Here is a 17,096-nt window from a genome sequence, read left to right on the forward strand (position 1 = left end):
AATCGTAACTCAACCTTGAGTTTAATTTACTTAAATTTAAGTTGAATTTACCTAATTTTGAGTATACCATAAACAACTCAAAAGTACATTACCGCTCGGAAGACTTCGACTGAATCGAATCTCTCGTTTTGTTTTTGACAACACTAAAGTGCGAAAGCGACGCACAACTCAAAAGTACCTAAATTTAAGTTAAAAGAACTTATTCTATGGGTTGTTTCATTTTTGCGTGCAGGATCTTTTCTGTGATTGCAGCGCCACAGCGCCGTTGCAAGTAGAGCACTCTAGTTAGAGTGTGGCCAAGAGGCCATGACGTATCCAAACAAACATGGAATTTGACGTATACACAAAAGAAATACGTCAAATTTCATGTTTGTTTGGATACGTCATGGCCTCTTGGCCACACTCTAACTAGAGTGCTCTAGTTGCAAGGGCCATTTCACACTGAAACGAAGACAATGGTATAAACTATTATATTAAGGGATTTAAGTTAAAATGACTACCAGTGAATTTTGGTAGACAATATATCATGTTTAACCAGAGAATGATTCCTGTCATTCATATCATATCCATTTTTATATCCAGGCATGGTATACTTTACTATTTCAAGGTGGTATAATGGTAATTTCTACTATGCCTCTGTTTTTACCTAATAGTCAGAATTGCCATGAAAAGGGTTGTTTTGACGATTGATAGCTGATTAAAATTACTATCGGTTTCTACCATATTATAGTAAATTCATAGTATATATAGTACATGGTCAACATTCTTCTTTTAGACGAATGAAAATCCCATTTTTTTTCTGATTTAATTTATATTTTTTATTACCTACAACATTCACCTGATAAAAATCATTGAGCGCCTTTCCATCCATCATTGAGCGCCTTTCCAGCCAGGAAGAGAATTGTAAAACCGTGATCTGAAACTAATATTCGCAATAAACAGTCTAATCTAAACATACAATAAGATCTTACCGATAATGATCTTGCGTGCGTCGATTTTTCCATCTTCCCGCTCTGAGCGATGAGCGCATTAAACGATCGATTTTTGTCGATTTTTAGAATTTAGATGAAGAATACAATCATGAGCATTTTAGAATTCGGTTTCAGTGTTATAATTGATTCTCTTACATAATATTTACCAATGATAGACGGGTCAGAAACACAGTCGTTCATTATTATTTCCATTGCCATTAACTTCAACTCTTAAACATTGTCAAGATTTCTCCTTAAAACTGTATTTTGTGAGAATACTTTAGTTACAAGATTAGCTGAGAAAATATTTTATTTACAATATGGCGGAAATCGTGGACAGCAGGTATAAATTACCATAATTTTAGTAATTTTAAACGTAACCCGTGTTCAGCTGAAAAACATTGGTGAACCTTTTCATAATTACCATGTTCGTAGTATAACTGATAGACGTTGAAAGAGATTTAACAAGTCAAGCAGTAGAATTGAGCATTTCAATATAGTTACTTCGACCATGAAATCATGATCAAATCAAATATGCATAATAGTAAAAAATACCATTAGGGTTTATTCGAGCTGCTGGTAGCTTCAAGTATTTTCTGGTAATTCATTCAATAATCATGGTAAATTTAACACTGGAAAGCAGCACGAGGAAGAACACACGACTCGACAAAAGAATTCCGAGGACTCTCAAACCGCTAACGGAAACACAAACTATCAAATGGAAGTTTAAAGAACAAGTGTGTCTTTATTTAATGTAAAGGGTACAATGAAAAAAGGTCGGAATAATAATCTATCATGATTGTATTAGTGCATGGTTAAATATGAGGGGTGGTCGGTTGTATGGGCTACACTGTTAATACTCCCCCTCAAGCCGACATCCCGAGTAGGCTTCGTAAATTCTCGAACTGAATCTTTGGAAGACCCTTGGTCATGATATCGGCTTTTGGTGTTCAGAAGCGACATATTCCAAACGAACGGTTCCTCTCTGAATCTCATCACGAATAAAATGAAAACGTACGTCGACGTGCTTTAGTCGCTTCGTTGGTTTGTCCTCCTCCGCAATGCTAATGCATGCTTGATTATCTTCACGGATTACAGTAGATTCGCTGACATCTTTGTTGAAATCTTTTAGTAGCATTCTTAACCAGATCGCCTCCTTCACCGCTGTACTCAACGAAACATACTCTGCCTCGGCAGAGGATAGTGCCACTGATTTCTGTTTTTGCGTTGCCCATGATACTGTAGCCTGATGAAGTTGAAAGATATACCCTGATGTAGATTTACGGTTAGATATATCGCCAGCCCAATCTGAATCCGCATACCCTTCAATTAATTTGCTGTTGTCAATTCGTCTGTAGACTAACTTTAGATCTAAAGTGCCTTGGATATACCGCAAAATACGTTTGGCGTGGTTCCAATGTTCATCACTCGCACAGCTTTGAAAAGCACTAAAAAAATTTACCGCTGCGCATAAATCTGGTCTCGAAGTTACAGTAACGTAAGTAAAACACCCAATCAATTCACGATACGGTTTTGTAGTAAATTTCGATGGGTCGTTACACTTTTCTAATTTAATTCCTGCTGCCAAAGGTGTTTGCTTGGGCTTACAGTCGGCCATTCCGAAACGATCCAGAAGACTTTGCAAATACTTCTTCTGACTGATAGCAAGCACTCCTTCAACCTGACGCCGTTCAACCGTCAGTCCTAAGAAAGTACTAACTGCATTCAAATCTGTCATATCGAACTCTTGTTGCAGTTCATTCTTCAGCTTTTTAATGACATCCAAAGAATGGCAAGCGATCAATATGTCATTGACATAGATAATTAGGTAAACTTGCTGTTCGGAAATCTTCGCAGTGTACAGACAGTTGTCAACTTCACTTTGTCTAAACCCCAGATTAACAATAAAGGCATGAAATCTAGAATTCCAGGCACGTGACGCTTGTTTTAGTCCGTAAATGGATTTTTGCAATTTCGCAACCTGATTCCCGGCGGCGAACTCCTTCGGTAAGCGCATATAAATTTCTTGTTCCAGTGAGCCATTAAGAAAAGCGGTCTTGACATCAAGTTGATGGAGATGCATTCCTTCTTGGTTGGCAATTGCCAATAACACTCGTAAGGTTGTTAGTTTAGCCACTGGAGCGTATGTGCTATCATAATCGAACCCTTTTCGCTGGGAGAAACCTCTGGCAACTAACCTAGCTTTGAATCTGTCTGTATCATCAATATCGTTTCGTTTAATTTTAAAAATCCATTTACTATCAATCAAATTTTTATCGGGTGGTAACGATGTTATAATCCACGTTTCGTTCTTGTTTAGTGAGTCCATCTCGTCTGCAATGGCCACTTGCCACTTAGGCCAATCGACACGTTCCTTCAGACCATCAACAGTGGTCGGAAGATCATCAACGAAGCTTTCAGCACACATCGCATTTTCTCCTAATTCGTAACAATCAAACCAAATGGGCGGTCGTTTAGGTCGACTGCTTCTTCGCACTTCTAGTTGCTGCTCCTCTTCATTCTGCTCTTCTTCGCTTGAAATGTCTTCAGTTTGCTCTTCGAGAGCCACCACACTTGGATAGTTGTTCTTCGTATCGCAAACAAGCTCGACAATCTTCGGCACCTGTTTTTCTTCTTCTGGTTTCTTTTTGAATAATAACGACTCATCGAACACAACGTCTCCTCCTACCACAAACTTCTTCTTTTCGTTATCCCACAGTCGAAAACCGTTCACTGTGTATCCTACAAAGTACAACTTCCGGCACTTCGGATCCAACTTGGAACGCAGCTCCTTGGGAACGTGTAAATACGCGGTACTTCCGAATACCTTCAGCTTTTTAACATCCGGTTTGCGGTTGTTCCACATCTCATAGGGGGTTTTACGTTGTTGAACGGATGATGTAGGACAACGATTTGTTGAATATGTAGCGGTATATACGGCTTCACCCCACATCTCCTTTCCGAAGCCACTCTCCGCTAACAGCGCTCGAGCTCGTTCCATTAGAGTACGGTTCATTCGCTCTGAAACACCGTTTTGCTGCGGCGTGTACGGCACCGTCAGTTCCATGGCAATCCCATTTATACGGCAAAATGGCAATTTCATCGTTAACGTATTCACCGCCATTGTCCGAACGGAGTCTTGCAATTCTGGTACCGAAATTAGCTGTCACAAGCGCCTCATATTCCCGAAACCGATCAATAACTTCGGCTTTGGAGGGTAGTAAGTAGATTACCGTGAAATGTGAGAAGTCATCAATAAATGAAACTAAAAACCTCTTACCGTCCCACGTTCGCGGTGTTATCGGTCCACACACATCGCTGTGTATTAGTTCCAGTGGCCGCAACGAGCGCCTCTCATCAACTGAAGCGAATGGTAACTTAACAATCTTTCCGGCCAAACACGATTCACACACTACAGTTTCCGTATCAAAATCTTTTAAAGATAGACCATTAACCATTTCGTGTTTTACAAGTTCGCGTAAACTGTCACAACCGATGTGTCCGAATCTCTGGTGCCACAATACAGCATTGCGCGGTACTTTTCCGGATACCATGGCCGCACCCATTTCATTACGCTTACAGAAAATATCCAACTCGTACAGTTTGCCTTGAAGTCGGCCAACGGCAACCACGACACAACCGTTTAAGATCTCTGCTTTATCACCATCAAAGCACACTTTGAGTCCCGATTTAGCAATTCGTTTCACGGAAAATAGATTACAACTTAATCCCGGTAGATAAAGCACATCCTTAGCTTCACACTTTTTAACAGTTTCACCGACGACCGAATACATCACTACATTGCCGCAGTGCTCCGCCAAAACCTTTTGCCCGTTTGCAACAATAATCTCAATCGGTCGCTCTAGCTGTCGCATTGTAGAAAAATAACTCGAATCACATAGCATATGATCCGTTGCCCCCGAATCGAGGTACCAACCTACGCGCTCTATATTTGCTTCATCCACCATGAAAGCAATTTCAGGATTATCATCGTCTTCGGTCCCGACGTTCGCTTTCTGACAGCTCGTATCATTTTTGGCTTTCGGCTTGTTTTGTGGGTTCGCCTTTCCCTTTGTATTTTCGCGACACTCGGCTTTCTTGTGACCGATTTTTCCGCACTGAAAGCACTTATACCGTGCGCCTTTAATCATCATTGCCACATTCTCCCCACCACTAACCTCTTCTGACACTTCTGTACTACGCCGCTTCAAGTCGACGTCCATCAGACGTTTCTTTACGAAATCCATTGTAACACCATCTGGTAGTGTTTCGATTGCCGTCACCACAGAATCAAACGACGCTGGGAGCGTTAATAATAAGTGGCAAACTGCGTCTGATTCCTCGACCGTAGCACCACTACCTTTCAACTCGCGTATTAGCTTATCAAATCGTAGCAAATGTTCAGAGAGTTTACAAGCTCCCTCCACATATTTCAATGTGAGGAGTTGTTTCTGGAGATACAATTGACCGGCGACACCACGACGTTCAAAAACATTTTTCAGTGTGTCCCAGATCCGCTTGGGTGTTTGGCAATCCTTGATTAATTCCAATTGGCTATCATCGATCGCTTGCACAATCAAAGATTTGCACTTTTTCTCCCGTACTTTCCGTCCGTCCAAATTTCTTTGTTTTTCGGTTCGCTCTGCCACCTCATCTTCCGGCAACAACCGGCATTCAGGAATTTCTTCTACTTCGCGCTGGAGACAATCGAGAAGATCGTGCATGTCAAGCACCGTCTCCATACGGAATTTCCAATTATGGAAACCATTTCCATTGAAAACAGCGATTTTCGTTTTCTCGTCCATGCTTGGGCTCATAACCTGAAAAGCAGCACGAGGAAGAACACACGACACGACAAAAGAATTCCGAGGACTCTCAAACCGCTAACCGAAACACAAACTATCAAGTGGAAGTTTAAAGAACAAGTGTGTCTTTATTTAATGTAAAGGGTACAATGAAAAAAGGTCGGAATAATAATCTATCATGATTGTATTAGTGCATGGTTAAATATGAGGGGTGGGCCCATATTATTGGCTCGAATCAAAACTCGTCGAAATGTCAATTGACGATAGGTTCATCCGGAGTGTTCATTTGTGTTTACATTTTGCTAGCGTTGCCAATTTTATTTTGTGTCCAGCACCCAATGTGGCTACGCCCCATCGTTTTTGCGCGTGCTGTCCGACTTCGCTACCGCTCAGTCGGACTTAAACTAGGGATAGCCCCTATGTTTGAGTAAGCCGGGCAAACGAGTGGATCACAGGTTCGCTTGCTTCCGATGGCGGGTCGGTGACCACCTCGCCCGGCGGATCCTCAGCGGCTTTGCGCCGCTTCGGTTCCTAGGCCTCGGTTATGCGGCTAAGCCGCATCGAAATGGTACCCCTTAAACATTCTAACTTGAATCGGTTGTGTCCCCGGAGCCGGAATACGAATTAGAACCAGCCAGCATTCCGACTGAGTTAAACTGGGAAGATTAGTAAAAATAAATCTGGAAATAAATTTTTTTGGCAACGCTCCAGCACTCCGTTGATTTCACCACCTGGGCGCCAGGTTGACGATATGAAATGAACTTTGTTTACTTTCGACAAGTTTTGATTCGAGCCAACAACATCCAGCCTGAGGGGTGGCCGGTTGTATGGGCTACACTGTTAATAAACACTATATTGAAAATGGTCATTTCTCGACAAACATATGATTACGGCTTAAAAGCCAACTGTCAAAATTCTCTTTGAAAGGAAATTTCGGACAAACCGTTACTCACCAATCACAGATGTCGGTAGTAAACAAAAGAGAAAAGTTTTCTTTTTCATAACCTGCTGTGAACTGTGTTTGGCCAGTGTGTTTTCAGTCGAAAAAGCTCTGAAAAAAGCCGCAGTACTAAGAAACTAAGGAGACATCGAAGTCACCCCAATACTTGCTCGGAGAAAAGAGAAAGGGGCACGCCGGAGAAGCAAGAGAACCCGAAGAACGAGCTGGAGTTCATCATCGATCAGAGGAGCTTGGAAAAGACCGTGTTGGCGTGTCGTGGGAAGCCAGCAAGCAAAGCGGAAGAAACTTCGACAGAAAGAAGAAAAAGAAGGAACAGTAGAAGAAAGAAAAACGTGAGCCTCGGGAGAGATACAAAGGCGATGCACTGATCGTCCTAGCGAACGATAAGACATCCTAAGTGGCTCTTCTCAAGAGATGGAGAGAGAAGCGGAAGCTGAAGGAGTTGGGAGAGATTGTTGTTAGAACGAGATGCATGAACTGAAAAAGGATTCTTTCATATAGAGCTCGGCCTACCACGAGCTCGTTGCTAAATTCTTGGGCAGCGAAGCAAACGCGAGAGTTCTGTAACAGGAAGTAAAGGTCATTGAGTGCAAGAGTCTGGACGAGTTTACGATTGAAGAAGTACTGCACACCGTTGGTCGGCGGAACCATACTGCAATGCAGCGAGCAGAAGTGGGAATGCTCTAACAAGCACCATTTTGTCGAAGCACTTCGTACGAGCAGTATTGCTCCAATTCCGAATGCTGATGAGCTGAGCATGTGGTGTAACAATGCCGAGGAACTACTTGTTGAAGAGTAAATAAACAATAATTAAATTAAAAAGCACGACACACCACATACCACACTAGTTAAAATTATTATATTTTCTTGTACGCGCTGGATACGCTCATGCGTATGCGAAAGAAATCTTCTTTCCTCCACTCTGCCGTTCTTTGTATCAGGCAAGCTGCTCTGCCATTGGTGGAAACCAAACTTTCCCTCATTTTCGTATCGGATTTCTAAAGCGACGGATCGAGCTGGAAAAAACAACAGCAGTAGTAGCAGCGAGTTTACACTCGGGCAGCAATACGGACGGCGGTAGCGAATTGGACCGAGCAGCAAGCCGGGCGATAGTAGAAGCGAATTTTCACTCGGGCAGCAAATCGGGCGGCTGTAGTGGATTGGACGGAGCAGCAAGACGGGCGATAGTAGAAGCGGATTTTCACTCGGGCAGCAAATCGGGCGACGGTAGCGGATTGAACCGGGCAGCAGGACGGACGACTGTAGCAGTGAATTGAACGGCATCGGCTGTTTCGAAACATCAGCGGCAAAAATGGAAAACCTTACACCAGATGACGACACTACTGGCAACCATACGTCGCTGCAGGCAGTGATGTTGTTGGTGAAAATCAGGTCTCCAACGACGAGCTCCTTACAGTGGCAAAAGGATTGAAAGCGAAAAATGCGGTTTCACATGTATATTAGAAAACTTACCAGTTTTCCAGTTTCCTACCTTCTTTCCTATCTTCCATTTATGTCGCATTTAACTCGTATCAATGTTTCCTCTGGTTTCTGTTTATTGAAGAAAGAAAATAAAAAAGGGGGAAAAGGAAAGAATTGTTTAACATCACGACCCCCTCAGCGCTGTAGTTCCTCTGAGCCTGATATCATTGTCTGTTGAACTTGTACATGTAATTCCATTGGAAAACTCCTAGGAGCATTCCACGGTGAGTGAAGTAGGAGACTTGGTCGTTCTTAAATGCCCTCAGGAGAAACGTCTGTTGATCAATTTAATAGCCTATGTTGGGAAATCGGGGAATGTCATGGCGGCCTCTCCCCTCGACTATAAGCATAACTGTCCCATGTACTATGGGATTAACTATACACATGAGACTTATGCGTAGAGCGACAGTATACTACCAGCTGATTCAATTCAAAATTTTAATATGTTACAACTAAATCGTAAAGAACAGACATCCATATTCGTACAAGCGAGTTTTAAATACTTATTTTGACATTTGAACTAATCTCCGCTAGAACACTACGGCCACCATTCTGGCATATCCCATTATAATTATGGTGGTCACTTGCAGGGCCGGCGGAACACCTTTTTCCCGAGTGGGTAGTAAGATTCGGAGTGATTTCTCCCCGTACTGACGTAAGTCCAGCTATGGCGTGTGTAAGTGAAAATTAAAATTCCATGATATCTGGTGGCTATTTGAAAACACCCTTTATTAACAGGGTTGTATGTCTGACGGCTCAACGAAAATGTGTTTGTTGAATACCGATACTACAAATGTTCCATAGCTAAGTACCAATAACTCCATTCTTTTAAATTTCGTTGCATTAATTTTCCGTTCCCTGCTATAAAACCTTCAATTTGCGGGTACTGAAGCCCGCATGATAGTGTTGACTAATAGGAAGGTAGTGGAGGTCGTTTTGAATATTTCTCCGATGGCAAAAATAATGCCGATAAGTCTTATTTTCGATGCTAATTAGATAATACAACCGGCCCCTGGATGGTCTACTTCCGCACCAAAGACAAGCTATTTAACATCATCGATATATCGCGTGATCTAACTAAACAAGACTCGACCGTGTACGTAAAAGTATTTTGTCTACGCACCCACCTGGGAAGTAGAAATTGATGGTGTAGTCTCCGAAAAGGGCCCTAATTGCGAAATAGGGAGTGCTCCTTCCCTGTGCTTCAGTCAGTGAAAATTCTGGTATGCGAGCAATTGCGTTCAGAAAAAATTCAGGAGTAAAAGAAAACTTATTTTCCATCAGCCTCATTTCGAGCCTTTCCCCGGATTTGTTCTTCCAAAATTTGTTCTTTGGAACGAGGCTCGTCTATTTGTTCGCCTTTTTGTACTGCGGGGCACGGACTGCCGTCGTTGCAAACAACGGGCCCATTGTAGAAATAAAACACGTTGTGGAAAATGTCGCATTTAAAATCCGAATTATAGACAAAGATTTATTGATATTGTTTCCATATACATCGCACCTCAGCTGGTTATAGAAAACTTCAACTCCCACGCTATGTCATGGGGTTGTCTTCATTATGATAACCGATCTATCTTACTGCGTAATATTCGCGACAATTTCAATATCACCATATTTAAGTGGAAATGAAACGAATGCCTACCAGCGCGGCCAAGCACGTTAGATTTATCGTTGTACTCTACCTCATTAGTGTGCGCAATGATCGAAAGAGCAACGCGTCCACTTTATTCTGGTTGCATTTGAAAACTGGAAAATCCAACCAGCGACAATCGCATTTTCTCTGGTTCTAAACATTGGAATCACGTCGAAAGTAGTGCGCTGTTTTCGTACAATGATGCGCTATCCAGCGCACTACTTCCGACATCATGGATTAGCACTAAACAGGAGAAAAACGGATTGTCGCTGAATGGATTTTCCAGCCTTCAACTGCAACCAAAATATCCAAAACCATCGAATCAAAATAAGAAATGCCTCTGGTGTAAGTGTCCAACGTTTTGACTGGCTGGTTTCTCTACACTGCGATTAAAGGTCAGTCGAAACGAATATCCGGCGCTAACAACTGTGGACGGTTTCCCACTCCGTTATTGTCAGAGAGTGCTCAGAATTGTATGCGAAATGGTCCTATGAGGACTTTTTGAACGTCGGATCGCCCAATTTTTTTCGAATACTCGCAACGTTAGAAACGCAAATAAAAAACTTGATGGAAACTGAGAAACGTGGTTATTGGTATCGGTTCGTCAACGGATTAACTAGACAAACAATATTTCGTCTGGCAGCTGGGCCCTACGCTGTGTACTCGATTCGGCCTTTGATCGGAATACATGGAACTAAGAATTCTATACCGGCGACAACAGCATTACACGTAAATTCATATTCAAATGATAGACGTTTCGCGATCTAAATTTAATAAGTAAATAAACGTAATATTTGTTCTTTAAATACACAAATTTATCTGACAGCAAAGTTACTCGCGCTAAGCATTCTCCTCACAAAACTTATGGTTTTATACGACCATGTCCACATCGCTACAGTTCCCATGTCCACAACGTTACAGTTCCGCTACGATCGATGGAGCATGGAAAGCACTCCTTATTTTCCTTGTGAAAATATGGGCGTTTCTAGATTCTTTATGTTAAAATCGTTCCTGATTGCCTGATACGAATATTAGTTTTAGTTCTTTCGCATTGTTCTATTCCGGGTAATGAGAAAAGTGGCACTTAGATTAGAATGGTAATGAGAAGGCGAACATTTAGGCATAAGAAGGTAATATTTGTGAAAGATCACACAGCTTTAACGAATTTTTTAGTATTTCTTGTCAGAGGACGCTCGAAAATTGGTAAATGAATGACCTTAAGGTTAAAACCTCTATAATTGAAATAAAAAAAACCGTGATATGTTTAATTTTACATGAAACATGTACTTTCCATGCGCAGTGCCATACAATTACACTCCTCCACATTAAAAAAACGTCATATGTGGAGTAAAATTACGTGACTCGCAAAATTCAATGACTTGTAAAATTAAAATCAAACGTAAAGTTATGTAATTTTTGATGCTCACATATGTCATGGTCAGGAGACGTAAATTTACACGATTTTTTAATATGTGGGTAGCGCCAGATCTCCGGTAAACGAATCCGTTCGACCTGGTTCTAGTCCAAGATGTGGTGGCTATCCTCCAAACTTATTTATATCTTCACTTTTAATTGACTTGCTAAACATCTACCTGCAAATCTGATCCCAAGAGTTACCAGCGGATCCAAGGAGGCCAGTCGACGATTTGGTTCTTGATGTCCTGATTGTAATCTTCCATTCGCTACAATGCTACAAGTTTAATTTTTTTATCCCTGTTATATTTGTCCGCCCTCTTCACGCTTTCTCTGATACTGATGTTGGAATCAACAATCTATTGCTTTCCTTATAAATAGTCTACCGATTGTCTAGTTATTGTTTCTCCTTGTTCCAATTTTTAATTAAATGATTGTTCATGTTAAAACATTACAAATTGTATAATATTTCTAGCTGCATCCCATAGTCTGAATAAAATTGTATTAATATTATTTGTCTATCGAACTGAACTTCTTGTTTGGAGATGTAGATATGTCAAAATGTATTTCCATTAGTAAAAATATAAAAAATAATACCAATTAGCTTTGTTTCAGTACATGGAAGTTACTCCCTGTTGCTCCGGAGCAAAAAATTCTTGCTCCTTTTCACTCCGGTTTGCCACTAGAAGAAAAAAGAGAAGAAGATAATACGGGAACGATTTTCTCCCTGTTTGCTCCGGAGTACTTCCAGTTTCTCCCGGTACTGGAACAAACCTATTATTATCCCATACTCCCTAAAAAAATAAATTGTATAGCAAAGAAATTCGCATCTGAAAAAAATATGCAATTGTTTTACATCAAGGATTTCCAACGCAGGATTTTTATGCGCAAGACACATACGTGGTTACTCTTAGGTTTTGTTTTGTTCCAAATTTTCGAGTGGGTAATTTCCCCCTCGGTAATTTTCGAGTGGGTAGTACTAGCCATACTACCCACGCATTCCGCCGGCCCTGGTCACTTGGACATCAATCGCATGGTTCACTGTCGATTCAGTAAAACTCACGCACTGAACAGAATTACGACAGAACCACCTCTGGTGGTAACATTACAAATACCTTTGGATGCGCCGTAAATTTTTTACTGAACTTTTAGGCTTAATATGAACGTCTGTTCTCTGTACCTAAATTAATATAGCTTCTCAGTTTTGCACGACTCAGAGAAAAATTGGCCTTAATCTCACCACTCTGTCGTCGATGTTACGTGCAGGTATGGGAAAAATAAATTCGAAATTCATTCCATTGCATTCATCTTCTGATACATCTTATACCACCAATTGCTGTGTTTGTCTCACGAAGTGATCGCCAGGAAGTATACACTGAGCTTGTCGCAAAGCTCATTCATGAAAGTAGCTGTGCGGCACTCAATTGATTCCCGCTCATTCTAAATTGGAGAGCCTCTCATTCTCTCAATATGTTCTAAGAATGATGTTTGGATGTGAGTGAATCAGATTAGAATATTATTGTTTTGGTTTGCGAACCACTCGATGAGTCTCATCTTGATTCAATCATCATATTCAATCATTGAATCATTCAATCGGTTCTCTATCGTTTGCAGAGGTAATACATGGATAGATTAAATTTGCACATGGATAGGTAAAATTGCTCAAAAGATAGGATTTTTAATTTTTACGCAAGCTTATCGTTTATCGGCTAGCGTGACCTACCAGTCACTGACTTTATTTCTTCTGTATTATGTTGAAGTAATTTTTACCATTTGGTTGTTCATTAATCTAGCTGTTATTTGTATAGTTAAAATATTATTGTTATAGTTGAAAACAGAAAAATCCGACCAGCTACAATCGTTTTCTCAGTGCTAATTCACGTCGTCAGAAGTAGTACACTCAAAAAAAAGTAAACGTTATGCCTATTGATTTTACACATAGATTTTTGCAATTAACGGAGGCATATAGACACTATTTGCTGGCACATAAACCTAATGTGTGTATTTACAAGAAATATTAATCTTACATTCACATTTCATAACTATTAGGCACATAAAACCCCATTCTATAACAATATGCACATATAACTTATGTGTGTGCATACATTGATTATACAGTTGACACATAGAAGGCATGTGTGCGCGTGATAACAATAGCATTTCTTCTTCATATGAATTTTAAGCGATTTGAAGCAAATAGAATTAACGTTTGGATTTTTTTCAGTGTGCGCATTCTAGGGCTTCATTATATGAAAAATGTTCAGAGACAGAGAAATTATGATCCATGGTTATAAAATTCAAAAATGGTGTCCGTTATAACGACCGAACGGAAAATTTAAAAAAATTAAATGCATCAAAACATTTAAAATCATCCCAACGGAACAACACCTGTAACTACTATTTAATCCTAGTCAAACCAAGCACAATCAATTTTAAATGAAATAACTAATAATGAGTCGCGATCGGTTGTTTTATTTGATCCGAAATTCGGACAGAAACCTCAAACCAGTTCAAATTCTGGATGGGCTTTACTGGAATGAAACTATCTTCTTCGGCAACTGCCGATCGAACCAACCCCAAATAGGGTTTTCATAGGGGATTAGTGAGGCTATTCAGAAAGTCGAAAGATGTCGTATTAAAATCCTACACTCAAAAAAAAGTAAACGTTATGCCTATTGATTTTACACATAGATTTTTGCAATTAACGGAGGCATATAGACACTATTTGCTGGCACATAAACCTAATGTGTGTATTTACAAGAAATATTAATCTTACATTCACATTTCATAACTATTGGGCACATAAAACCCCATTCTATAACAATATGCACATATAACTTATGTGTGTTCATACATAGTTTATACAGTTGACACATAGAAGATATGTGTGCGCGAGATAACAATAGCATTTCTTCTTCATATGAATTTTAAGCGGTTTGAAGCAAATAGAATTAACGTTTGGATTTTTTTCAGTGTAGAGACGAATATGTTTTGAAATTTTATTTTTGGTACTGGTTTAGCGAGTTAAGTGAATTTTCAATTTTGAAATGAAAAGTTTTTCTTCCATATTTTAAAATTTACAGTAGCAATAGTAGAATCTCAACATGATGATGCACTTGCTTCTGTTAATTGTTGCCGAAAACAAAAAAAAACTAGCTATTTACCAGATTTAGCATTTCCAATAAAGCACAAAAACGAAACGTCAAATTTCTGACAGCCCTAAAATTCTCGTTTCGTAATATTTCTTTGACCTAATTGCACAGTGCCAACACTTTAAAATAATTTAGCGTAGTTCTATATACAAATCAATATAATCTTAACAATGCAAACAAACTTTAATTTCGCTAATTACTCTTAATTTACTATAATAAACAATTGTGCGATTGCTACTACAAAGGGTGACGAAATTACGCTCTGTAGCGGTATAATGAATTTGTTTATGAACATCACTTTAGCCTCTTTCAGTAATTAATTTCACATTCAACAATTTTAATCGCTTTTCGAATACGACGCTACTAACTCAAATCATTCCCAAAAGCGACGTCGAGTCCTCGCCTGTGAAGCAACGATTATTACAGAAGACATATGTGACCAACCCAGGGACAACTGGACAGATAGTGCTTGTTTCATATATGTACCACCGTTTTGATGGTGGCGCTAGTATGCCTTCTCTGTACGAGTACCACGAACAACGAAACGAAAAAGTTTCAAGAGAAAAGCGTGTTTCGTTACGTGTGTTATGAACACCGTCAATGCGGCTAGAACAGCATTTAGAAAAAGCGTATTCCAAAATATGGATAAAGAAAACTATTATTAGAGCATAAATTTATCCCTAACTGGAAACCGTCAGCAATGTTACATAAATCTTATTATAAATTTGGCTGGAGGTCGTTGTTTTTTGCAACCTCCTTCCTAACAATGTTTTAGTTTTCTTGTTGTGTGAAGTTTGAAGTTGGTAAATCATTGGTGCTTTTTTCTCTAGAAATATAAATGAAAAACATTTTGGCCAATGAAAGCACATCACCAAGCTTAACAATTCGCGAACCTACGACACCTTGCTTCAAGTTCATTAAGAACGTCAAGAATTCTAGTATTTTGATCGGGAAAATAAACAATATATGTAGGATTTTCTACCTATTTAGCAAAATCAGTTTTAAATAGAATTTTTGTGCTTTTATCAGAATTCTGGCAGCAAACCGGTAGTGCTTGGTTTCAGCAAGAATGCTGCCTGGAATGTACAATTTTGTTCGACTCCTGCCAGAGTTTTGTTCGACTTTTGCAATTATTCTGTCTGGTAGAGATTGCGATGGTTTTGGTACGGATCCCTTCAGATTTATTCTGGCAAATTATTCCAGTCTGAAAGAAACCTAACGGAACCGCATCTACCGGAGGATTTCATGCCTGGGGAAATGTTGATTCGATCCGGAAGATTTTCGGGAATTTCAATATAAGTGGAAGTGGCTTGATTTTGAAAGTCATCTTCTTGTATTTCCGAAAATCGAATTTATATTATTTTGGATTTTTAAAATTCAAAATGGAAATGTGTTTCTGTTTAAGTATAGCTGAATGAGAACAGCTTCTAATTTGAACAACGAAATAAATTTGATGATATGAACGTTTAAATTGTTTATTTTTTGCAGATATGGAAAATAGTATATGGGTTGCATCTTTTTCAAATTTTGTTCGAGCCGCCATGACATCATCAAAGCCCACAAAATTTGCTTATATGGGAGCTGTCAAGTGGTCCTCGGGCTGTATGTAACAGAAGCAGTTTTTAAATTGTGTTATATTTTCATGTAATTCCTCGGCTTATAATCATCAAAAGGGTTCCGAGCCGAACTAGAAGTTTAAAGAAAATTCTAATTCCTACAGCTCTACATAAACGATATATACAGTGCCTCATGCTTATTATTGGAATTCAATACAAGGAACCCACTGAACGAGTCAACGAATGCATTTGATGAGTGAGCGAATTTTGATTCATCCAGAATTGAATTCCTGCCAGTTCAGTGACGTTCGGTTCGCTTCCTGTATTTTTTAACCACTCACTCATTTAGTGTATTCGCTGACTGTTCGGATTGCACAAACATGGTGATGGAGAGAGGAATCATCGCATTCTCTCATGATTCGTTGCTCCATGCTCACTATGCTGATTGTGTACGGCTGAGCCAAGGATGAATGGCTATCAGATGCAATTAAACGATTGAGTGAATTTTCCCATGCCTGGTTACGTGATATTCGTTATGGAACATTATTTGTTTGGGGACATTCATAAACCATTTCTCGCGTAAAACAAAAAAGTGCAAAAAACACTAGCCCACCATGCTTATGACAAATTTTATTATCCCCGCTGTACTAGTACGTCTGAAATTGATTTTTGATTTTTTTTTTCTCGGCAATGTTACGTCAAACTCTTATCCAACGGTCAATACGCAACATTATTTGTGAACGGCGCCTTTGTGATATATTTAGAGCAAACAATCCAATGAAAAATAGGATTGACAGGATTTTAGTGCCCTTTCAGCACCTTGTTACATCTTGATGTTTGTTATACATACTAAGAATATCAAATGATGGGCCCTATTCTAACACAGGAAATTTTCTTCTAGTCACTAGGTGACGTGACTGAGAATAGGCCCCATATGATGTGATACCCGGAAGATTAGGGAACCAACCCCCCCTCATCCCTTCCCTCCCTGCCACGAAATATACTCAAATTAGAATAAGATTAGTAGAATGACACAGTCTCCCCGCAGTAATGCATGACGATCACCCCGGGAAGAAATGCTACTACGGAGCTGGGATTGCATTGCATAGGAAAAAAAAAATGG

This window comes from Topomyia yanbarensis, chromosome 1 (assembly GCF_030247195.1).
Source record: "Topomyia yanbarensis strain Yona2022 chromosome 1, ASM3024719v1, whole genome shotgun sequence".
Lineage (NCBI taxonomy): Eukaryota > Metazoa > Arthropoda > Insecta > Diptera > Culicidae > Topomyia > Topomyia yanbarensis.